General features: G+C 33.6%; 1 long non-coding RNA gene and 1 pseudogene across 1 annotated transcript in view; both read left to right on the top strand.

Moving 5' to 3' along the window:
* Positions 1 to 25,365, top strand: part of LOC148110257 (uncharacterized) — a 165,782-nt gene that overhangs the window by 120,124 nt on the left and 20,293 nt on the right. The gene's annotated exons all lie outside the window — the stretch shown is intronic.
* Positions 14,991 to 16,311, top strand: LOC123784334 (eukaryotic initiation factor 4A-I pseudogene; annotated as a pseudogene).

Below are 25,365 nucleotides of genomic sequence, written 5' to 3'. Positions count from 1 at the left end.
TTTCTAATAGTTTTACAATTTTTCAATGAGATAAAAATCTCATCCTTGAGATCAAAGACTTGGGAATAAGCAGGTCACTGAGAATATAACCTGAATCTGATAGAAAGGACTTGGAAGAAGTGAAGAGGAACATTCATTTTGCTTATTCAGATATTTGAGACTCCACACGAACCGGTTAGGTTTCCTAGTAAAAATAGAACAGTCTTCAGTGCAGACCCAACTGCAGCTATGTCTTTGGCCTAGTAGACACATTAATCAATACCTCAATGGTTTGAGTTACCTTTTTTTTTTCTTCCCCTGAGGAGTAATGCAAAAGGTTTGCTGAAGAAGAATCCCCAGGTTCTGAGAATCTTTAAACTTTGCATTTAACTTGAAAGCTTAGAGTGTTGAACGCTGACTGCATTTTTAAAAAATTATTGTCCACATACCCAGCATTCCTTGTCCCTTATAATTAAAAGCGCTTATGTCATTGAGCTACGCAGGGAGAATAGAACTATGCAGGTCTCTCTGATAAATTAACTCTTAAAAGACAACCTAAAGAGTAACAGACATCTTACATATTTCATGGGAAATTTTGTTTTCTTCTGCATATTTGTATCTCATGCTAACTTAATTGTATAACTTAGTTGTGTATTTATCTTGCAAAGTAGCCATTTACTAGGATTTTTATCACTTTTCAGTTTGCATTACTTTCCTGGTGCCACTTATTCCAAGTTTGCCATAATTTATAAGTACTTTGCCTGTAAGGCCACCCCAGGATATGTCATTTATTCTCTGAGTGTTATATTGGCACATATTGTCAATACTCCCAAGAAAATAACCTGCTGATTATCAATGCCAAAAACAATAGAAAGCATAATACAGAGACTGCTAAGGATGAAGTCCTACACTGTCTATATATATGAGAATAATGAGAGAAGAGTTACCCAATCCAGTTTTCATGGCAGGTAATATAAGTAATTTTTTCCAAAATCTGTGTGTAAATTTATATGAGATTTTTGAATTACAATGAAGGAAAATGTGGTTTATTATAGAAAGAAAATTGTTTAATTCAATGTCTATATAATGCACATACATATGGATAAGAATACATAAGTCTATCTGAATGAATGTATGTGTATTATATACATGGATACAGATATATATGTTGATATTTATCACATGACCCTGACATTTTAAAACTAGAATCTTAATTATTAAATACATTGTCTCGTTCCTCACTTTGAAAAAAGAACCCTCATATACAAAAAAATCAAGAAAAGTACTGAGTGAAATTAAAGGTAATTTTGTAAACTCTTAAGGACCAATAATTACTGAAAGTGTTCAACTAATTTTGATAAAATTAATAAAATAATTATTTCTTTTTCTCTTTGCTTCCCCTGACACCTATTTCCTACATCCCCTTTCTCTACGTTTCCTACATTTTCTCCTCATCCTCCCCTATTTTCCCTCCCACATTCTCCTTCATTGGTACCTTTTCCTTTCCTACTTTTTCCCTCATTGACTACTATCGTTATTGTCATTATCGGCATCTTCATAATTATTTACCTCCAAGACATCACACACTTCAATACCACATTAGGCCATTCAGGGATCATTTCACAATATTAACATTTCTTATTTTTTGTGGTTATGGAATTTGATGCCCTAACAGAAAATCTCATGGGCATCTGGTATATATTTCTAAATATAATCCCAGTAGTGGAGAAGGTAAATTTGTAGTTAGTATTATTTTTTTTAAAGATTTTATTTATTTATTTGACAGAGAGAGAGAGACCACAAGTAGGGGGGAGTGGCAGGCAGGGGGAGAGGGAGAAGCAGACGCCCAGCTGAGCAAGGAGCCTGATGTGGGGCTTGATCCCAGGACTGTGGGATCAAAATCCTGAGCTGAAGGCAGATGCTTAACTGACTGAGCCACCCAGGCACCCCTGTAGTTAGCATCACTTTAAAGAGATAGCTCTACTGCTTTTATTTTCCTCTTCCTAAGCAGAGGTATTTTAACATTCTCCATTTTTCCCTTATTCAGTTGTGTATCATCTCAGTAGAAAATAATTATTTAGACAACTTGTGAAACGTTTGATCATGAAAAATACGAATGCAAGAGACAAAAATTTCAAAAGAGATACATTTTATATAATGCAAATATTTCATGCTTTTTGATCCCCCAAATCCCTACAATATTCTATATTGATCGTCTGCCCCATAATCATTAGTTGAAGTAAATGCACTCAAAATCACTATGTTAGTACAAAATGAAATCCACCAAGTAAAACTCAACTTTGTTGCTTTATTGCTATTCCCTTATTTTATGAAGATCAGTGCCTGCACATTGGCTAGAAACACTTGGATTCTACAACCTAAGAATCATATAAAATGTGTTTGTTTATTAACTAATAAACACTATGAATATCTTTGTACTTAACAGATTTCTACCAGGGGATTTTCATCATCTTTTTTTTTTTTTTTGCTTTTAAACCACTTTCTACTATTATTCAACAAGAAGTTAACAAATATTTAATAAATGTCTGCCATATACAATGCAGTATATTCCCTGTCCTTCAATAAAGCCAGTATTTTGTGTATCTCACATATGTATTTTTCTATTGAAACACATTAGAAAGAGAAAACAATATTTAAAACAAATAAACACAGAAACACTTACTTTACCTCCCTAAGATAACAGCGGCTTAGTAATAAAGCCCTTCACTGTCACTTTAGATCTTACAGAGTTGGTTTCAGATATTCTCTCGTGCTGATGTATTTGCTTCTCCTTCCTCATCTCCCCATAAATTGTGTAGAGGTAACTCTATGCAATAGAAGAAAATTTAGATTGATATAAAGAAAAAGAAAGACTTATAAGAGATCATGAGAGTCTTGACAGTCCAGGCACTTCTGCCAACACAATTCCTTTTTATTTTAAACTTCATCAGAGTCTAATTGGATTTTCTTCTTTCAACTGGGAAACTCATAAATAGTACCAAAGAAGGTCTTCTTTTTCTTAGGTTGGGTTAAATCAGTGAAGATCCAAGGAAAAACATTTATGTGTAAGTAATTAAGAGGTTCTAGTAAAAATTAGAAGGAGAGTAAGGAAATTATTCAACTGGGGCAAGGTTCAGCAAAGACAAAGTCCTTTGTAGGAAAATTTTAGTTTTTGTGCAGAGATCTCTTGGAATAGTGTTAAGTAGCAATTCAGAGTGGCTCTGACAAGACAGAGAGGAGCTGACACACTTGTCAGTCACTGGGTTATGAAAGGCTGAGGGAATGCTGGCGTATCCATCTGTTAAAACAGGTAGAATATGATCGGGCAGCCTTAAGGGCAGGACCTTTGACAAGATGTAATTGCTATTAAGAGTGGAAGCACATCAGTAGCCAATGTACATGAAAGTGATAAGGAAACAGAAAATATATGCAAGGACAAGAGTGAGCTTCAATTCTTACAAAAGAAGAGAATCTCAGCTACCGAATTATGTGAACTTTGTTTTAGCTGAAAAAAAATGTCAGTATAAAAAAATAAACTAAAATAAATTTCACCCTTAAGTGCACCTTTGATGAATTTTGGCAATTATATGTAGTCATTATCTCATCAATCATGATGCAAAGCATTACCAACCAACTAAAATATATCCTTGGGCTCCTTTGCAGTCCATGCCTCCTCTGGCTGTCCTTCCTCACTGCTGGGAACCACCGATCACTTTTTTGTCCCTATAATTTCGTGTAATTTCATATAATATTTCTGTAGTTTTATATAAATGATATGATAATGTTTACTTGTTTGTGTTTGATTTTTTTAACGTAGCATGATTTTTTAAAACTCATCCATGTTTTTCAATGTTTAAATATGTTTGCTTTTACTTCTGTGAAATTAGGATATCACAGTGTGTTTAATTACAAGTTGACAGAGGCTGTATCACTAAGCATTTCAATCAGAAATCTCTGACAGTTCTTTTTGCTCCACATCTCTGCTGACACTAGGTATTGTCAAGCATTTTGATTCTAGCAAATCCAGTAATTTGGTAGTGTTATCTCATTATGGTTTGAATTTGAATTTCTGAGTGACTAATGTTGAGCACATCTTCATATGCCTATTGGCCATTCATCAGTCTTCTTTTTTGAATGGTCTATTCAAAATTGTTTGCCCATCTTTTTTTTTTTGATGTTTTTATTTTTTGTTTTTGTTTTTTGTCCATACAGGTATTCAATTGTTTAAGTATCATTTATTGGAAAGACTGTTTTTTCCATTTAACTAACATGGCACTGCATAGAAAATAAATCCGTTCTATAAATCTGTGATTATTTCTTCACTCTCTATTCTTTTTTATTGATCTATATATTGATCATTACCACTATGCACACTATCTATGGTGTATCTTTCAATGGCAGAAGTATTCTGTTTTGGGATGTTTATAAATGACAGTTTGGTTAGAAAGTTGTTCAGATATTCCATATACTTACTGATTTTTTATGATTTTCTAATTATTGATAGATAAGATGTTGAAATCTCCAATAAAACAGTCTATTTTCAGCTTAGAGTTGTCAATTTTGACTGATCTATCTTAAAGCTCTATTACTAGGTTTTTAGAATTGTTTTGTCTCCTTGATGATTTTATCCTTTCCTTATTAAGAGAGTTACGTCTCTGTCTATGGCAACTTTCCTTGGTATTGCCCCATTTCTCTTGTCTGATGATAATAATATAATCAACAATGTATTCCTGGTAACTTTCTATTAGTACTTTTTGGTTTTTGTTTTCCTATCCTTTTTGTCACTGTTTTTATATTTAAAATGCAAATATAAATAGCATATAGGTTAGTCTTGCTTTGGGATCCAAATGAAACACTTCTACATTTTATTGAAATATACAGTTCATTTAAATTTAAATAATTATTGATATATTTAACTTTACCAACTTTGTTTTATATTTGTCTTTTTTTTTTCTATTTCTGCTTCCTTTAGGATTATATTTATTTTAAATATTCTACTTAATATTGTACTGGTTTTATCATTTTGTTTAGGTGTTGGCTATAGGAATTATAGTTTTCAATCAAAAGTTATCACAGTCTACATAAAATTAATATTATATTCCTTCACATGTAATATGAAAACCTTTCAAGGGCATACATTCATTTGCCCCGTTCTTCCTTTGTAGATTTGCATACATTTTATCTATACATATATTAAAACCAACAATATATTGCTATTATTTTTAAGAGGTCAATAAATAGTGTTCACACTTTTTCTACATCCAAATGTCTATATGGTATTTTCCTTCTGCATTAAAAACTCTCTTCAAAGTATTTTCTCAGGGCGCCTGTGTGGCTCAGTCAGTTGAGCATCTGACTCTTGATTTTGGCTCAGGTCATGATCTCAGGGACTGGGATTGAGCTTTGTGCCTGGGTCCAGGCTCAGTGGGGAGTCTGCTTGTTGATTGTCTCTCTCCCTTTCCCTCTGCCCCTTCCCCTGCTCCCACTCTCTCTCTCTAAAATAAATAAATCTTGAAAATGAAGTATTTTCTCTTCCAGGTTTCCTAGTTACAAATTTGGTCAGTTTTGTTTTTTTCTACAAAAGATGTTTATACTCTTTTCACTTCTGAAGCATATTGATTATTGCATAAGGAAATTTATTTTGACAGTCCTCTCTAAAACCTTTGGCCCTTAAAACATTATCTTCTGGCTTGCATTGTTTCTTTTAAGAAGTTAATGATATTCCTTAGTTCTGTTCCTGGTATATAATGTCTCATTTTTATTTGGACCGTGTTTAATATATTCTATTATCATTTCTTAGTGATTTGACAGTGATCTTCCTGTGTGTTTTTGTTTTGTGTTTATCCTGATTGGAGTTTGTTGAACTGCTCAAATCATGAGAGTTATAGATTTCACAAAATTTGAAAAAAATAGTTCATCGTTTCCTTAAATGTCTTTTTTTTTTCTGCCCTAATATTTCTCCCTATTCTTGTGGGAATGTTAATACATATATGATAGAGTTCTTGATATTGGCTAAATTCACTGATGCCTTCTTTGATATTTTTAAGTCTTTTTCCCCCTATTTAGATAGGTTTTGTTTTAAGTGGTTTCAAGTTCTGTTTGTATTTATTCTGAAATAGCTCAGCTAAAGGTCATTTTTTCAATAGAACTCATTGCTTAGCCCTATATGAATATTTTTCCAGCCCAGTAATTTATATTTGGTTCTTGTTCTTGTATATCGTACTGTACTGTATTGTATTGAAGTCCTTTAGTTTCTCCTTTAATTTCCCTTGCCTTTGAACCCTTAAACATAGTTGTAAAAAGTCTTTTTAAGTCTGTGCAGCAAAATCCATCATGCTTATCATTTCTGAGTTTGTGTCTTTTGATTGGTTTTTCTCCTCTTTTTAAAATCAGTAATTTGCTATTTGGTACTGAACATTACATGTGTTAGACTATTAATGTTTGGATTTTGTTCTCTTAAAAGAAGGTCAAGTTTTATTCTGGCAAGTGGTTGATTAATTTGCAGATGAGCTTGATTGTTTTGAATTTCTTTTTAGATTTTTCTGAGGTAATTCTGGGGTTACTTTTTCTAGGGCTATAAGTCTTATTTTTAATGCATTGCCTTTCTGGGAATTTACTGAATTCCTGGAGTGTAAAATGAGATCTCTCCACTCTAGCTCATGGGAATTTGAAAATCTAGCGACTGTTTTCAAACCCAAACAATCTTCAGCTCACATCTCTTCAATAGCTCTTCTTTGGTTTGTTTTGTTTTTTTTCTTTCCTTTTTTCTCTTTTTCTTTTTTTCCTTTGGTTGTGGAGTGGTTAGCCTTGCAGAATCTCCTCCTATAACTTCTCAGCTTAATATTTAGCTAAACAGTCAAGACAACTCCTGTGCATATTCCTGGAGTCCTTTCATTGTATAATTTCTTCTTCAGTTTTTGTCCCATAAAGCCAATTGCCCCAATAATGCAACATTGATCTCTTTGGTTTCAATGCAGTGTGATTTTCTGCTCTGTTTGGACTTGCTGCACTCCAGAAAGGTCTCCAGGCATAAAACTGAGGTTGTAGAGCCATCTGACAGTTTTTCCTTCTTTCGGTGATAACAGTGTTGCTTTGCTTATCATGCATCATTTGAAAATAGTTATAGTTATTAGGAGAGGCTAGTTACTAACAGTTTTGCCATTTTAATCACATATGAATATCCCTATTTTTTTCTTTTTCTATGAGTTTTTAATTTTAGTTGAAGTATAGCTGACACACAATGTTATGTGTGAGTCAGGTATATAACATAGTGATTTGACAAATCTGTATATGTTATGCTCACAAGTGTAGCTACTATCTGTCACCATACAATGCTATTACAATATCACTGGCTATATTCCCTATGCTGTACCATTTATCCATATGATTTATTCATTTCCTAACTGAAAGCCTGTATCTCCCACTCCCCATCATCCATTTTGCCCATCCCTCTCACCCTCCCCTCCGGCAACCATTAGGTTTTCTTTGTATTTATGTGTCTCTTTCTGCTTTTGTTTGTTTTATTGTTTTAAGATTCCACATATAAGTGAAATCATATAGTATTTATCTTTGTCTCACTTAGCATAATATCCTCTAGGTCCATGTATGTTGTTGCAAATGACAAGACCTCATTCATTTTTATGGCTGGTAATATTCCATTGTATATATTTATATTTATAAATATATATGTATATACACACACATAAACACATACCCATCTTCTTTATCCATAATTGGATGTCCCTAAATTTTTAAAGTGAGTTTTTCAACCAATTGTTTTGATTAACTGGGTAAGTTTTCATAGTTTTTGAGCAATATTTTTTGATATATAGAAATCCTTGGAAAATTCCTTTCAAAATTAATGACAATTTTCAACAGGGAAAAAAGAGTAGTATATTTTTATCAACAGCAAAAAAAAGAATGGTTTATTTTTATGGGATTATCCTAATATAATTAGGGCTAATGGTATAAAGTCATTACTGAAAAAAAATAAAACTTTCAGAATAATGTCTATGTTATTTCTCATTAATGTAGTGTTCTAAAGATCACAACATTAAGTGTATTTGTGAACATTAGTACTGTGTCCTTGATTTGATTAGTTATGTCTCAAGGTGAAATAATCATGAAGAGCTCAACTTTACAAAAAAGTTACTGAATATACTATAGATAGATGAGAAATAGCAAGTAGTGACCTAAATCTGAAAGCTGTCTACCCAATTACATTTACTTGCAACATCTTTCATAAACTAGTTAAAAAATCAACCAACCAATGAACAGAAAAAACAACCCAAGGAGAGAGTGTGATGGTTAATTTTATTTGTCAAATTGGCCAAAGAACCCAGATATTTGAATACCACTCAGCTGTTTTTGTGATGGTATTTTATAGTGGAGATGGACATTTAGTTCCCTTTACTTTGAGTAAAGCAAAGTACTCTTCATAGTGTGGGTGGGCCTCAAACAGTCATTTGAAATTCTTAACAAGAAAAGACTAAAGTCACCTGAGAAAGAGGGAGTTCAGCCTACACATTGTCTTCAGATTCAAACTGCAACATCAACTCTTCTCTGGGTCTCTGGGCTGCTGGCATACACTAGATTCGGCACTTGTCAGCTTCCACAATTGGTGAGCCAATTTCCTTAAAGTCTCCTCTTCTCCCCTCACCCTCTCTTCTCTCTTGCTATATATATATGTGTATACTCGTACACGCACGCGCGCACGCACACACACACACCCTGTTTTGTTTGGAGAACCCTGACTAGTACAAAGGCTACCTTCATTTTCCTTAGCTATGTGCATATGTTCATGTTTCATCTCCTTTGCTAGTAATTCTTATATGTTGTTGTATTAGTCTCCAATCATTTTATTTACATATATTTTCTATCACAAATTAAAGTATAAAATTCCCTACAACTGAGGTAGTGTATTTATATTATATATAATATATGTAATATATATATATCTTATATATAAGATATCCATGTTTACTCCAATTTTCAACTACACGAGTTGAATTCCAGTATATGTAAAAAAAAATCCTTTGGCTTTATATTTTATATTTTGCTACTGACTCTTGTGAATAAATATGAAACATCTGATACATTAATGAACCTCAAAAAGTATGTGTCTGAGTATGTGTGTTGGGAAAGAAAAATGAAGTAATACCAATAGCAGTTGCGTCTAATGACTCTCAAAAGAACCAAAAACTAAATGAAATGTTTGTCCTATCTCTGTTCATGAGTGTGCTTAAAAGATGTATTACAGCTCTGTTTATCATTAGTATGTCATAATATTTTAGATTGTTTTCAATTAAGTTTAAAGAGAGAAAAATGCCATATCTGTTTTAAGTGTACTGCTGTTTTGTACCCAAAGTCAATATTGGTAGGTTTACTTTTACTGCCAGTTTATTTTTAATGAGAATATTTCAGTAACAACCACAGTAGGATATTTTGATTGTCTTCAAATTAGGGAAAGAAACTGTACTTCATAATTTACTTTTGCCTCTCTTCTTCAGAGAATATCCTTTATTTTTCTTAGAACTACAGTTTCCTATAAATGGTATAAATAATATGAATGATGGTCTTCATCATTCTTTAAATTGCTAAGAGGCAAAGACTAACTGAAAGTTTGTATTCACCTGTTTTCATGAGAATTATTTAAGAGACAGAAGTTTTTCTTTTTTATTGGCAAATTCGCAAATTGAAGCAAATCAAATCAATTTATAAAACAGGCATAAAATATAGGAGGATAAAATACAGACATTAATTCACTGAACACACATGTAAGTAATATACACACTCCACATATTCTGAACGATGTCTGCTAACGTTATTCCTCTGTCCATAGGCACATGTAATGCCAGTGCAGGCATCCGGAGACTTAGCCATCCTCCTCTTTTTCTTCTTCTTTTTTGTCTCTAGGCTCTTCAACTTTTATGTTTTTCTTTGACTCCACTAAGCTTCTCTTGAGCTTTCTAGGTTTGACAAAGTTGTCCTCTGGCATGTTTTTGCCAGCTGTCATGGCTCAGAGTACAATTTAAGCCTCTGTTGCACACTATAGTAAATCCAGGTAATGAAAGCCACAAACTTCTCACAAGCATTATAAAGCTGACATCTGTCAAGATAAATATTGTGCAGTCAGCAAGGAGGGGACGGCTTAGATGGCTTAAACAGTTAACCTTTACATTGCATTTGAGAAGGCTTTAGATGCTCCTTCGAAGTATGGTGGTCTGCATAAGTTGTTAGGTAAAATCTGCAGATCGCTTTCATGTTCTTAATAAATAATAGTTTAAGTTTTTAAAAACATATTTGTGTTTTGGAGAAAAAGGATGAAGTATTTCCTAAACCCACTATATAAAAACATGGTACGATTTTTCTGGGTAAATTTTTTTTTAAATTTATTTACCATTTTATTATAATATTAATACCTATTGCTTAAATAAAATATACTCATATGTTAAAGTATACACATGAGGAATATCACAAACCTTTCAACATTGTTTAGAAATACTTTATGTTCCTTGAATATTCTTTTATTTTTACATTGAACACTATATGCAAATTTTCATCTTCTTATATTTCAGTAAAATTTATGTCATAAACATTTTCATGCTAATCATATTAACATAACAGCTAACTAAATTCTAGCATGAAGTCACCATATGGTTTTCTGGCTATTACTAACAGAGTTCATGGAGTGCTTTAATTACAACTAACATAGCCACTGTATGAATAAGCTCTAACATTGACCATTTCTTATGGATCAGACTATTTCGTGTATGCCGTATATAATCCCATTTACTTCTGGTCATATTTTTATATAATATAGAAATATAAATTAAATAATATATAAATAATATATAATATATATATATAAATATAATAACCATTATATTATTATGTTTTCTCTGTTATAGACAATAAAGCCAAAGATTAGAGGAGTAAAATAAAATGGTTGAGACAACACAGCCAATGAGGGCAAGAGCTAGCACTGAATACATTCTTGTAGGCGTCTTTAGAATTAGTTCTTGTAATGCCCTGTCACATATAACACTATGTAACAGGAAAATGACAGATTTTTTAGTTACAGCACACAGGCTAGGAGAAGATTATTCTTTCACTCTGTCCTATTCCTTTAGTATATCCAGAGAACACTGTAGAAACAGAACACTGATCACCGTGAAAAGAAAGTATAGCTGATTATTTAAGAACAAAGAGACAAACTTTGGCCATTCCCTTTGAGCACAGAAAAAATACTAAAAGAATATGCTTTTTGCCAAGGTATAAGCAAAAACTTGGAAATGAGAATGCTGTAAGAATTATATTCTCTCTTATCCGGCAGTGAAACACCAAAGATCAAGAGTAGACCAGAAGAAATGTTATTGACATAGACATGCTTTTTATCACTATTTTTTAAGTAAGGATATACTGAAAACTGGCTTGGAGCCCATAAAATCTTTTAGAATTTTCCCATATAAGTATGTATATAATGATTGAGACCCACATTCTACATGTGTGAATCTTTTGGTATACGTGTGTGTGTGTGTGTGTGTGTGTGTGTGTGTGTGTAAACGGTAACTAACAAGACCTAATTATTCTGTTAATTTTTGTAGGGAGATTGGGAATAAAAGAACCTGTCATTGGAGTCTAAATTGTGGTACCTCATCTACAAAAAATCTATCACTTTATTGTGAGAAAGAATAAGGAAGAACTTGAAGTCAGATTGAATAACTCTAGGGGGGTGGAGGTGGGGAGGAAAAGCTAATATAGTACGCTCTTGCTCTTTACTATAAAAGGTGAATAAGATTAACATACATATTTGTTTAATTTCTCAAGAGAAACAGAATGAAATATGAACTATTTAATTTTGTGTAAAACTTAGGAAAAGGGGAATACAGAGAAGCAGATACATTTATAGGATTTTGACTTTGAACCATATTGCTTTTACATTTCCAAAAATGAAATTCTCCCACAAAAATAGGAGAATACCTTAAAAAGTAGGAAAAATAGGGGTGCCTGGGTGGCATAGTCTGTTGAGCGACCAACTCTTAGTTTCAGCTTGTGTCCTGATCTCAGGGTTGTGAGAGCCAGCCCTGTGTCAAGCTCCCTGCTCAGTGGGGAGTCTGTTTGAAATTCTCTCTCCCTGTCCCTCTGCCTCCACCCCCCCACCACCAGTGCTCACACGCAATCTCTCTCAAATAAATAAATCTTAGAAAAAAAGTAGGAAAAATAAATGCAAAATTAAACACAAACATTAGAAAGTAAATTTCAACTGTACATTAAATTGATAACACAGCTGTAAAGCATAAATAAAATTTCAACTAACTTTAACACAATTTTCTATATGGATTTAAATATGTATATATTTATATATGTAAACAAAATGAGCTATAAATATTCTTTTGGTACATTTTCAGTAAAAATGCACAATAGGTTTATTGTTAGTAATAATGTTGACAATGTAATTTTAAGCTACATTAAAGTACATTCTTTTAAACTACATTAAATGTATTATAAATGAATTTAAAATTATTCCATAATGTATGTTATAAAAAAGTATGTAAATATACTGAAGCTATTTGAAACTAGTTTCTATAGCATAAAAGTATTAAATAAAATAGTTGTTATACCACAAAAGTACTAAATAAAATAAAAACCTTGTTATTAAATTTGAGTTAGAAATAAGAATGTAAGTTGTAATTTAAAGTGTATATATTCTGTTTTTTTGCTACTGAAATAATCTAGAAACAGTGACCTCCCAGGAGTAATGTGTACATGTAGCACCCAGATCTTGATTCTAAAAACCATTCTCCAATATAATGAAGATGTGAGACTTGAAGAAATAGCTATTTCCAAGTCTGAGAACAGGGAAAATAGAGAAAATGAAAAATGCACACAAGGAACTGATCAAATATGAATATATTCATATCAAAAGGACATAGGAATGGGGTTGGCAATTTTTGTGAAAAATTATATATATATGTTTATATATTATATATATATGTTTATATTATATATATATAAATGTTTGGGTTTTTTTGATGCTATACATCTTAAAAACTTGATTAGTTCTTTCAGCATGAATAATATGATATCCACTTTAATTTTGGCATATATACTTAGTTGATCTTTCCATTCTGTTTATTTTTAAACTTTTTGTTTCATTTTGTTTTAAAATCCTATTGTGCAAAAAATATACAGACTTAAAGAGGAGACCGTAAGATTCCCGTAGGAAGGTAGTGTATTTTAATCAGTGGGCTTAAACCATTCATATGAGTACTGATTTTTGTTTTATGTTGACTTATTTGTCATTATTTTATTTGCTTGTTTTATATGTGCCATTTCCTACATTTTGGTGATTTTAGTTTCCGTTGCTTCATTTTGTTAAAATACTTAAACCTACATATTCTACTCTAATATTTTCTTATTAATTTTATGTACATACTTGACAGGTAACATTAATATGACCAGTTTTACTCCCTGCAAGGACATTAGTACCTATTTAGTTTTATCTCCTTTTTTTCATCCTCTTTTTCTATAAACGCACCCACATACACACACATACATACACATACACACATATACACACATCATAACACAAAACCTTGTTATTTTTTTCATCTAGGTTGTAGTTTAATTTTTAACTAAAACACTTTTTAAAAATAATTATTACTTATATATATCACAAGACATATTCGTGGTAATAAATTCTTGAATAGTATTCAAATGCAGTAAGCTAATTAAATAATTTATAGAAATATAGCATAACAAGAATGGAATACTTTTTTAAAGATTTAGTTATTTATTTTAGAGGGGCAGAGGGAGAGAGAGAATCTCAAGCGGACTTCCTGTTGAAAGTGGAGCCTGACATGGGCTAGATCCATGACCCCGAGATCATGGCCTGAGCCAAAATCAAGAGTCCCATGACACTTAACTGACTGAACCACCAAAGCACCCCCAAAATGGAATATTTTATTGTCATTAATAGTGATGTGATTTATCCACATCAGCACATATTTAAAATACTTAAAATATATTATAAAGTGAAAAAATTAATTTATATGAAGATATGTATTTTAGGATACTATTTTACTCAACCTCTATTAATAGTTATGTCTAGATTTGTGCCTCAATAGATAAATAGGTAGGTATATAGATACATAAACATACTTATCTTTTCTGAAAATAGACACCATTATTTTAGGAACACACTTGCCTTTATTGAGGTACAATGTATTACATATACATTTGTAATGTTGAAATTTTGCCATGTTTATGTAATATGTAAAGAAAACATATTTAAAATGTCTGCCATAAGTGACAATTTTAAAAGAAGTTCTTACAAGTCAATGGTTATATGATACATAGGCATCTGGGCAAGAGTTATTTAAAAAATTAATTAATTGATAAAGAAAAATATATGTCCCTAAAATAAAAAGAGTTGAATCTTCACACTCAGTGAAATGTGATTTGCCTATAATTTTGTCATCTCTAATTATTGCAAAACATTTAAAAATAATCTGATGGAGAACATGAGAAAAATGTTACTGAGATGAAAATTAGTGCTTAATGGAAATACGTATATCAACCTTCAGTTGGTATGAGACAGTGTAATTAATCATTGGTATAGAGTTTTAGCAAATTTATGTGAGTTCCAAGTAAGAATATGTTTAACAATTCTCTGCCCTTTATCATAAGAAATGTATTTCTTCTGTTTTTATTTTCCTTCAATTCAATATTAAGAATTATGTTGATTTGAGGGGTGCCTGGGTGGCTCAGTTAAGTGTCTGCCTTCAGCTCAGATAGTCATCCCAAGGTCCTGGGATTGAGTCCCGCATCAGGCTCCCTGCTCAGCGGGTAGGCTGCTTCTCCCACTCTCATTCCCCCTGCTTTTGTTCTCTTTCTCTCTCTCTCTCTCTCGCACACTGTCAAATAATTAAAAAAATAAATAAAATCCTTTAAAAAAATCATGTTGATTTGAGTTTCTAAGGATCACATCTTTGAATCAGGATTTCTGATGCAGAGACTATGGCCCCAATGGGATGGAGCCTAAAGAGGTCATCGAGAGTAACTGGAATGAGATTGACAGCTTTGATGACATGAACCTCTGAGTTCCTTCTCTGTGGTATCTATGCCTGTGGTTCTGAGAAGCCTTCTGCCATCCAGCAGTGAGCCATTCTTTCTTATTTCAAGGATTATGATGTGATCACTCAAGCCCAGTCTGGGCCTGGATAAACAGCCACGTTTGCCATGCCAATTCCGCAACAGATTGAATTGGATCTAAAAGCTACACAGGCCTTTGTCCTGGCACCCAATAGAGAGTTGGCTCAGCAGATACAATAGGTAGTCATGGCCTTGGAGGATTGCATGGGTGCCTCTTGCCTTGAGGGGACCAATGTACATGCTGAAGTCAGAAGCTGTAGATGGAAGCTCCCCATATCATCGTGGGTACTCCACGTCATGTGTTCGATATGCTTAACTCGAGATACCTGTTTCCCAAATATATCAAGATGTTTGTACTGGATGAAGCCGATGAAATGTTAAGCCATGGATTCAAGGACCAGATCTATGACCTATTCCAAAAGCTGAACAGCAACACCCAGGTGGCTTTGCTGTCAGCTACAATGCCTTCTGATGCACTTGAGGTGGCCAAAAAGTTCATGAGGGACCCCATTCAGATTCTGGTCAAAAAAAGAGGAGCTGACCCTGGGGAGGGTATCTGCCAGTTCTATATCAACGTGGAATGAGAAGAGTGGAAGCTGGACATACTGTGTGACTTGTATGAAACCCTGACCATCACTTAGACAGTCATATTCATTAACACCTGAAGGAAGGTTGATTGGCTCACTGAGAAGATGTACACCTGAGACTTCACCATGTCCACCATGCACAGAGATAATGGACTAAATGGAACAAGATGTTATCATGAGGGAATTCTGCTCTGGCTCTAGCAGAGTATTGATTACCACAGACTGGCTGGCCAGAGTCATTGATGTACAGCAGGTTTCTTTAATCATCAACTATGACCTTCCCACCAGCAGGAAAACTATATCCACAGAATTGCTCATGGTGGACAGATATGGCTATAAGGGTGTGGCTATTAACATGGTGACAAAAGAAGAAAAGAGGACTCTTCAAGATGTTGAAACCTCCTACAACACCTTCGTCGAGGAGATGCCTCTCAGTGTTGCTGACCCCGTTTGAGGGGCTGTCCTGGTACCTAGCCCTACCCAGGGTTCAGTCTGTGGAGGGCTGAAGAGGAGCAGGAGAGGAGAGGGAAGAGAGCCAAAGGATGGAAATCTTTCATTTTTTTTCTTTTTCTTTGAATGAATGTCACGTTTTGAGACAAAAGAATTATGTTTATTTTATTACATAGACTATACTTATCAATATAAATAGCAAACTTTTAAAATATATTTTATAAATTAAAAGAAAACAGCATGTTTGTCATAAAAAAACAGTATTGGTTGAAGTTTGTCTATTGCATACATTATAAATAATCTCAGAATAACCTCATGGATTTTGTTCCCTTTTTTTTTTCATTTTCATGGGTATGTGTTTGCAAAATCTATTTTTTTTAAAGATTTATTTATTTATTTGAGAGAGAGAGAGAGAGAGCTAGTGAGCATGAGCAGGAGGGGAGAAGGAGAAGAAGAGGGACTCCCAAGCAGACTTTGTGCTGAGCATGGAGCCCCACGTGGGCTTCATATTACAACACTGAGATCATGACCTGAGCCAAAACCAAGATTCTGATGCTTAACCAACTGTACCACCCAGGTGCCCCTACAAAATCTTTTTTAAAAAGAAAGCCAATCAGTTTCATTTGCCCAGAATGAGGGAGGGAGATTATCATTTACAGTCACTTTCTATTTTTTACTGAAGTATGACATATAGTATCCTATTAGTTTATATCAATAGTACATCATAGTAAGTCAGTATTTTTATCCATGATGAAAAGATCTTCATAAGTCTAGTTAACATCTGTCACCATACAGTTATCACACTATCATTGACTATATTCCCTATGCTATATATTATATTCCCATGATTTATTTATTTTAAAACTGGAAGTTTGTACCTTTTAATCCTCTTTACCTATTTTGCCCATCCCCCAACTTCTAGTAACCAACAATTTCCTGTATCTGTGAGTCTGTTTCTGTCTTATTTATTTTTAAATTCCACATACAACTGAAATCATACAGTATTTGTCTTTCTCTATCTGATTTATTTCACTTAGCATAAATACCCCCTAGGTCTATCCATGTTGTCTCAAATGGCAGAATCTCTTCTTTTTTTTTTTTTATAGCTAACTAATATTCTATTCTAAACACACACACACACACACACACACACACACACACACACACCAAATCTTCATTATCCGTTGGTCTGTTGATGCACATTTAGTTTCTTCCATGTCTTGGCTATTGTGAATAATGCTGCCATGAACACAAGGTGCACACATCCTTTTGGATTGGTGTTTTTATTTCCTTTGTATAAATGGCCAGAAGTGGAATTGCTAGATTGTGCGGTAGTTTTATTTTTAATTTTTTGAGGAACTTCCATACTGTTTTCCATAGTAGCTGAATCAATTTACATTGCTACAAATAGCATATGAGGTTTTTCTTTTCTCCACATTCTTGCCAGAACTTGTTACTTTTTGTCTTTTTGATAATAGTCAATCTGAGAGGGGAGAGGTGGTATCTCACTGTGATTTTGATTTGCATTTTTTTGATTATTAGTGCTGTTGAGCATTTTTTCATGTGCCTGTTGGCCATCTGTATGGTTTCTTTGAAAAAGTATCTATTCAAGTCCTCTCCCCACTTTTTAATCAGGCTGTTTGTTTTTTCAGTATTAAGTTGTGCAAGTTCTTTATATATTTTGGATATTAACCCTTTATTGGATGTATAATTTGCAAATATCTTCTCCCATTCAGTAGTTTGCCCTTTCACTTTGTTGATTGTTTCCTTCTCTGTGCAGAAGCATTTTAGTTTGATGTAATACCATTTTTTTTATTTTAACTTTTGTTGCCCTTGCCTGAGTAAGTCCAAAAAGTAGTGCTCACACAGATATTAAAAAGTTTACTGCCTATGTTTTCTTCTAGGAGCTTTAGGGTTTCAGATCTCACATTCAAGTCTTTAATCTATTTTGAATTTATTTTTTAAAGTTATAAAACAGTGGTCCAGTTTGATTCTTTTACACATAGCTATCCAGTTTTCCCAGTACCATTTATAGAAGAGACTGTCCTTACCCTACTAAATATTCTTGCATCCTTTGTCATAGATTAATTGGTCATGTATGGGTGGGTTTATTTCCAGGCTCTTTGTTCTATTCCATTGGTCTATGTGTCTGTTTTTGTGCCAGTCCCATACTGCTTTGATTACTATAACTTTGAAGTATAGCTTGAAATCAGAGAGCACTATATATATAGCTTTGTTTTTTTCTCAAAATTGCTTTAGCTGTTTGGGATCTTTTCTGGTTCCATACACATTTTTGGATTCTTTTTCTTTGTTCTGTGAAAAATACCATTGGTATTTTGATGAGAAGTGTATTGAATCTGCAGATTGCTTTCAATAGTAGACATAGTTTAATAATATTATTTATTCCAATGCATGAGCACAGTGTATCTTTCCATTTATCTGTGTAATCAGTATCTCTCATCAAGATCATCTAGTTGTCAGCATACAGGCATACCTGATATTATTGCACTTTTCTTTATTGCACTTCAGAGATACTGTGTTTAGTACAATTGAAGGTTTGTGGCAACCCTGCATTGAGCAGGTGTATTGGTGCCATTTTTCCAGCAGTATTTTCTTACTTTGTGTCTCTGTGTCATATTTCAGTAATTCTCACAATTTATCAAAAAAAATTTTTAATATTATCACATTTGTTCTGGTGATCTGTGATCAGTGATTACCACTCCTTGAAAGGTCAAATGATGGTTAGCATTTTTGAGAAATAAAAATTTTTTAATTAAGGTATATATGTTGTTTTTTAGACATAATGCTATCACACACTTCATAGACTACAGTGCAGTGTAAACATAACTTTCTCATGCAGTGGGAAACCAAACAATTTATTTGATTCACTTTATTGCAATATTCACTTTATCACAGTGGTCTAGAATCAAACCCTCAGTATACCTGGGGTATATCTATACAGGGGTTCCACCGCCTTGGTTAAATTTATTCCAAGGTATTTAATTCTTTTTGATGCAATTGTAAATGGGATTGTTTTCATGATTTTTCTTGCTGATAGCTCATTATTAGTATATAGAAATGCAACCAATTTCTGCATGTTAATTTTGACTGCTTCAACTTTAATGAATTCAATTATTAGTCCTAATAGTTTTTTGATAAATCTTTAGTGTTTTATATATGTAATACCATGTTATCTCCAAATAGTGACAGTTTTATTTCTTCCTTTCTAAATTGGATGTCTTTTACATTTTTCTTGTCTGTCTGCTATGGCTAGGACTTCCCAACCTATGTTGAATACAAGTGGCAAGACTGGGCATCCTTGTCTTCTTCATGATCTTAGAGGAAAAGCTTTCAGCTTTTTACCATTAAATATGATGGTCTCTGTGGGTTTTTCATTCATGGCCTTTATTATATTGAGGTATATTCCTTCTCTACCCATTTTGTGGATGGTTTTTATCATAAATGCATGTTGAATCTTGTCAAATGTTTTTTCTGCTCCTAATGAGATGATCATATGGTTTTTATCATCCAATCTGGTGTTGAGAGGTCTCCAGACTATGCTGTCCCAGGGTCACATTGGCAGGATGGCTCTAGCTAGTCTGAACTAGGAGCCCAGGACTTGCTTGGGCAGCCCTAAAAGCCTGGCTAGAGTACCCGGACCCTGTTCCTGTCTACACTATTAAAGTGGAAGGGAAACATAAAAAATGATGCTTGCTGGAGCCTCTGACCCTGGAGAGAGTTCCAGCAGTTCCCTACCTGTTTGGCAGACACTCTAGGATTAGTAAAATAATTTCCTTTATTTATGGTCCAATTCCCTTTAAACCACTTTTTTTTCCCCCTCTGTGCCTGAGTGTGGGCAAGTATGTGCACAGGCCCCCCAGTGATATCCTTCCCTAATGCAGGTCATAACATTGAGGTTGGGGGTGCCATCTCTACCATGTCTTCATCTCTCCTATCCTTTTCAATGTATACCCTCTGCTGTTGGTTATGCAAAAGCTGTTCAGTCAGCCTCAGGTCTTCTTCAGGAGAAATTCTTCTATATGTGGGTATAGATTTGTGTGTCTATGGAGGGAGTGAGTTCAAGGTTTTCTTCTGCCACCATCTTGGACAGCCTCCTACTCACAGACATTTTCTACTGAATTTTCAGTGGACATTAAACAACTAAAACTTATTCTAAACCTAATCACAAAATAAGGAGCTTCATTTATGCTTTGATAGTAGTTATGCTACATATAAGTATGTTTCTGCGCTCTCCTATAAATTTAGATTAAGAAATAATACATCTCTGTAAATATATATGTTCTCCACTTATAAGACATTTACACATGTTGTGAATCATTATGCTGCCAGTCACTATATGTTGTGGAAAAATAAAACATTTTATTATCATCAACAGATATGGAAGCTAATTAACATATTTTAAATGCATATTTTTCAACAACTTAAATTCATTTATTTAGTTATTTAACATATTCTATTAAGGAGTCAGGCAAATTTCAGTTATAAACATTAAACAAATATTAAAGATTAATAATTATAATAATTATTCTGAAATAAACTTAACAAGCACACTGTTATCACATTACTTTGCTACAGTCATTTAGCTAAACATAAAAATGACAAAAATGACCCTTAGATTTCTTTGTTTATTCAAAATTCTCTAGATGTTTGCTGGAGAGACCATTATGTTATGGTCCAGGGTTTTAGTCCAAGTCCTATCACCCACAAATTTGATATATGTGTGCATATTATTATTATATAATTTTTAATTTCCATTTGCTTTAAAAAAAGAAAATATTAATATATACTTATATTTTTAACTGTGAGAAGACCAGCTGAGAATTAAGAAGACACTATATATGTTATGAAATACCATGTGAACGTCAATTATTATTTGATAATGTAACAGTATTTTTTTCCTTTCATTCTAGCTCTGATATTCTCCTATTGTCCTAAATTTTATCTACCTAAACAGTTAATTTATCTTTGTATGAATGCTCGGATATTTGTCTGTTTCTTTTAAACATTGTAAAGAAAGCCTGATGTTGGTTATTAGAAGGAAACAAATAATTTTTCCCCTGTTGTTCTGAAGAAAAGATTCGTGACAGCCATAGTCTCTGTTTCGAAGGGGAGAAAACACTTTGTTGATATTATAAAAATCTGATAGAAACAGAAGAAAAGGAAATCTACACATAGATGAGGGCAATAGTAAACAGTAAAGGAGAATAAGACAGTTATATCAGATTGGGTACTTACAACATCCAACCTCATTACCTGGGGAAGCCCCAGGAAGACAGCCAGGCTGGATTGAGAGGTCTGGCAGAATGTTTTCCCCTCAGGAAGACTTCCAACTGACCATCCCCATAAGGCCCGTATTGATAGGGCAAGTGGTGGGGTCTGAAGTTAAACATTTGTTTGCCTTCGTGCAGTTTGGAGGGAGCTGCATTTCTATGTTATCATGTCTTTATGTCTTCAAGGAGCCTGGGCTAGGTGTGCTTGCCTCCCCTTCCAGTTTCCATTGTGGAGGGTAGGGGGAAGCAGGCCAGGCCAGCCTGGAGCAGGAGGGGATGCAAGGGCATTTACACTTCTTGGTGTCAAGACCAAAAAGGCCGAGTCTGACCTGGAGGCCAGGTAATGTCAACTAACCAGGCTCCCAAGGTCACTTACACAGCACAAGTCTCACAAACAACATTCCTTAACCTGCCTGCGTATGTGCAGGTCAGTGTGGTCAGTTTGCAGGACAAATCACAGAAACCTCCAACCATACACCTATGTGCATGTAAACCAAAACCAAAAAGTCTACGGCAAAGATTTGTTGAATTCGTTTATTTCTTCTTGGTGGTAGTGGTAGTGGTATGTGTGTGTGTTTTACCCCTAGGAGTAGACACAGTGTTTAATAAATGGTAACTGCTTCATAAATACTGTATTGATTGGAAACAAGTAGACCTGTATGAGCCTTGATTATAGCCCAAATTTCTGTGCATGGCTGTATAAATTACCATTTATAAGCATAAATTACTGTTAACATTTATTGAGCACTTACTACATGTCATAAGTTTTTATAACCATTTGATACTGGTAGTCAGTAGTGGAGTCAAAATTTAAATCTGAGCATTTTGGTTCAGAATCAATTCTTAACTACTACACAGTGCTGTCCTCTAACATTAATTGAGTGAATATAGATTTTTTTAAAGATTTTATTTATTTATTCAACAAAGATAAAGACAGCCAGCGAGAGAGGGAACACAAGCAGGGGGAGTGGGAGAGGAAGAAGCAGGCTCATAGCGGAGGAACCTGATGTGGGGCTCAATCCCATAACCCTGGGATCATGCTCTGAGCCGAAGGCAGACGCTAACCGCTGTGCCACCCAGGCACACCTGAGTGAATATAGATTTTGTGAGACTAAGCTATTCTGTTAAGAAATAGTTTCTAATGGATGACTTTTGATCTACATTTTAAAGAAAATAAGAACAAAAAAGGCGAATCTGGTTTGTGAGTCATCTCTGGGGTTTGTGAGGATAATTTTTACAAAGGCACAGGAAAAGCATATACATTTATTTGAAGACAAGATGAGTATTCATGAGGGGGACAGATCATGTAGAATCTAGAAAAAATAAGCTCAAATTTGATTTTTAAAAATTGTAGTCATCTTAAAGAAAAATTTCTATAAACTTTCTGTTAGGAGAAATGTTTGTCATATGAGGACTGTTGAAATTGGATTTTATGTAAAGTGCTTCTGACCTGTGTAATATCAGACACATTTCTTAATACCATAGACCCTCAGTTACCTCATTTATCAAATAAGACTAATAGTAAATCCTTGATTTATGATTATCTAAGGATTAAGAAAAGGAATGTAAAATGTATAATTAAATGGTAAACACTAAATGTAAATAACAATACTCTTGATTTAAAAAAAAAAAATCTTATGCTGGTGTCCCAGGTTGGTAGCAGAGTAAGACATCCTGAATGAATGAATGAATGAATGAATGAATGAATGAACGAACAAATGAATTTACCAGTTCATTCATTCATTTATCCATTCATTCCAAAATAATACACTTTCAAGAAGACTAATTTATTGCTTGTTATGTAACAATTCCAAGGTGAGCTGCCTAGGCCAATGAGAAAGCACTGTGTGTATTAGACGCCTTATTCAGGGATCTAAGTTCCTTCTATGATATGGCTCCAGCATTCCATAGACTTTTCTTACTGTCTGTGAGACAGCTTCCAGGAAAGAGAAAGTGCATGAAAAATACACACCTGTTCTGTTAGGAGCCCTGCACTGAAAGCAGTTCAGAGAATTTCTAATCACCTTCAACTGAATAGAATTAATCACATACCTCACTCTGTGCTTAAGTGTACAGCCATGATTCTATTATGATAAAAAAAAAAAAAAAGATGGTATAGTGATTTTTGTTAGAATCTGGCAGTATGGGAAAAAGCTGAGTGATAAATTAAAATCACTTTAAACGAATTCTGACCCTGTATAGAGAAAAATTGATTCATTTCCTACCTTTCCTACTTCACAAGTCTTTATACCTGAAGTTATTGTTTTAGTGGCAGTATTTAAAATTGTAACTTAGCAAATGCAAGAGACAAATTAACCTGCTTTTTAGCAAAGTTTGGTTGAATGAGGGAAATAACATTGAAGAAAATTATTTAAATAGTCTAACACTAAGATTCTATTTTAACTATCATTACTGATCTCATTTAAACCGACCAAGCAGCAAAGGTATTTCACAATGCAAAGAGCCAATGAAATCTGTCTTTTCTACTTGGTTCATTTTCCTTCATAGTTGTCATAACATAGTATCTTGAACCCAAAAGCAGAACTCAGAAAGAATGACCATTCTATAAAATGTATTTAAACAGGCATACCAAAGCCTTTGGGTTATCTCTTCTTTTAGCAGTTAGTTAGTGTGCTGTTCCAGACCTGCTCAGATGCACCTCGTGCTCCATATCTGCTGACTCAATCTTGTGCCATCTCTTGTTCTGATTTTTGCCACACAACATAACCTGGCAGCACAGGAAAGTCAATGGGAGCAAGGACAACACTTCATATACTAGCAACAGAAGCTGCTGGACAAATGCTCTAGGTGCAGTCCTTAAGATGGAAGATTTCTGTGTTTAAGGGACCCCACAACAACAACTCTAATACGTCCTTATGTTGGCCTCTCCTCCTAACTTGTCTCACTCTCCCTCATCCATGTGTGCTTCTTAGAATCACTTCCTAGATAAACTATCTGCACCCAATTCTTTTCCTAAGGCTCTGCTTTTGGAAAAACCTAAGTCACAATATTCATCATTTATTTATTGAGAGTCAATTATATTTTTAAAACCTTCTCCTTCTTTTGGAAAATGTATTTATATTTAATAAAATGAAAGATACATTATCTACATCTATACATATTATATATATATATATTATATATATATAATATATATATATATATATTCACACACACATTTATCATTATCTTCTCTACTGTGGCAATAATGAATTATTAGGCACTTGATTTAAAAAGCTTATGGGAATTTCCATTTTTATCCCATACCATCAGGTGACTATGGGAGTTTTTCTAATGAATTATTTTGCTTTTGACTTTTTTTTTTTTTTTGAGTGAGAGAAGTAAAAAAAAAAAAAAGATAAAAAGATCTGTCCATTTTAATCACCTTACATTTCTAGAGTCATTTTTATCTGTATATCAGAATCCACAGCAATAACAAATGTAATAAGAGAAAAAACATCATGCTAAAGATAGGAGTTAAGGTGAGAGATTAAAGAACAAGATCAATATATCAAATGTTGAAAGTTGATATTCCTGGTAGACACTAAACCCCCATAAAGATGAACAGTGTGTGGTGACAAATCTAATTAACACATATAGAAACACATTCCATTCATTTCAGTGCTGTTGTCATATCCAAGGTAAGGATGTTGTCAAAAGGGAATTATTTTCAAGTTCGTATTTCTCTATTAGATTTTTGCAAAACACAACATGAATTTTCACAAAAAAATAGATCAACTTCCCTTTCGATTCACTATTCCTGGAGTGTCTTAGCAGGATTGGTGTCTATTTTCATAGCAAGACCAATTTCTGCTTTATGAATCACTTGTCTACATTGTAAACCCTGCTAAACTGTGAAAGAATTACTTGTAGACAGAAAATATTGAGCTGTAAATTATTTT

The sequence above is a fragment of the Ursus americanus genome, chromosome 4, assembly GCF_024610735.1.
Source record: "Ursus americanus isolate L20-20 chromosome 4, mUrsAme1.1.p, whole genome shotgun sequence".
NCBI classification, from domain to species: domain Eukaryota; kingdom Metazoa; phylum Chordata; class Mammalia; order Carnivora; family Ursidae; genus Ursus; species Ursus americanus.
The sequence above is the reverse complement of the archived record's forward strand: the minus strand, read 5'-3'. Positions and strand labels throughout refer to the sequence as shown.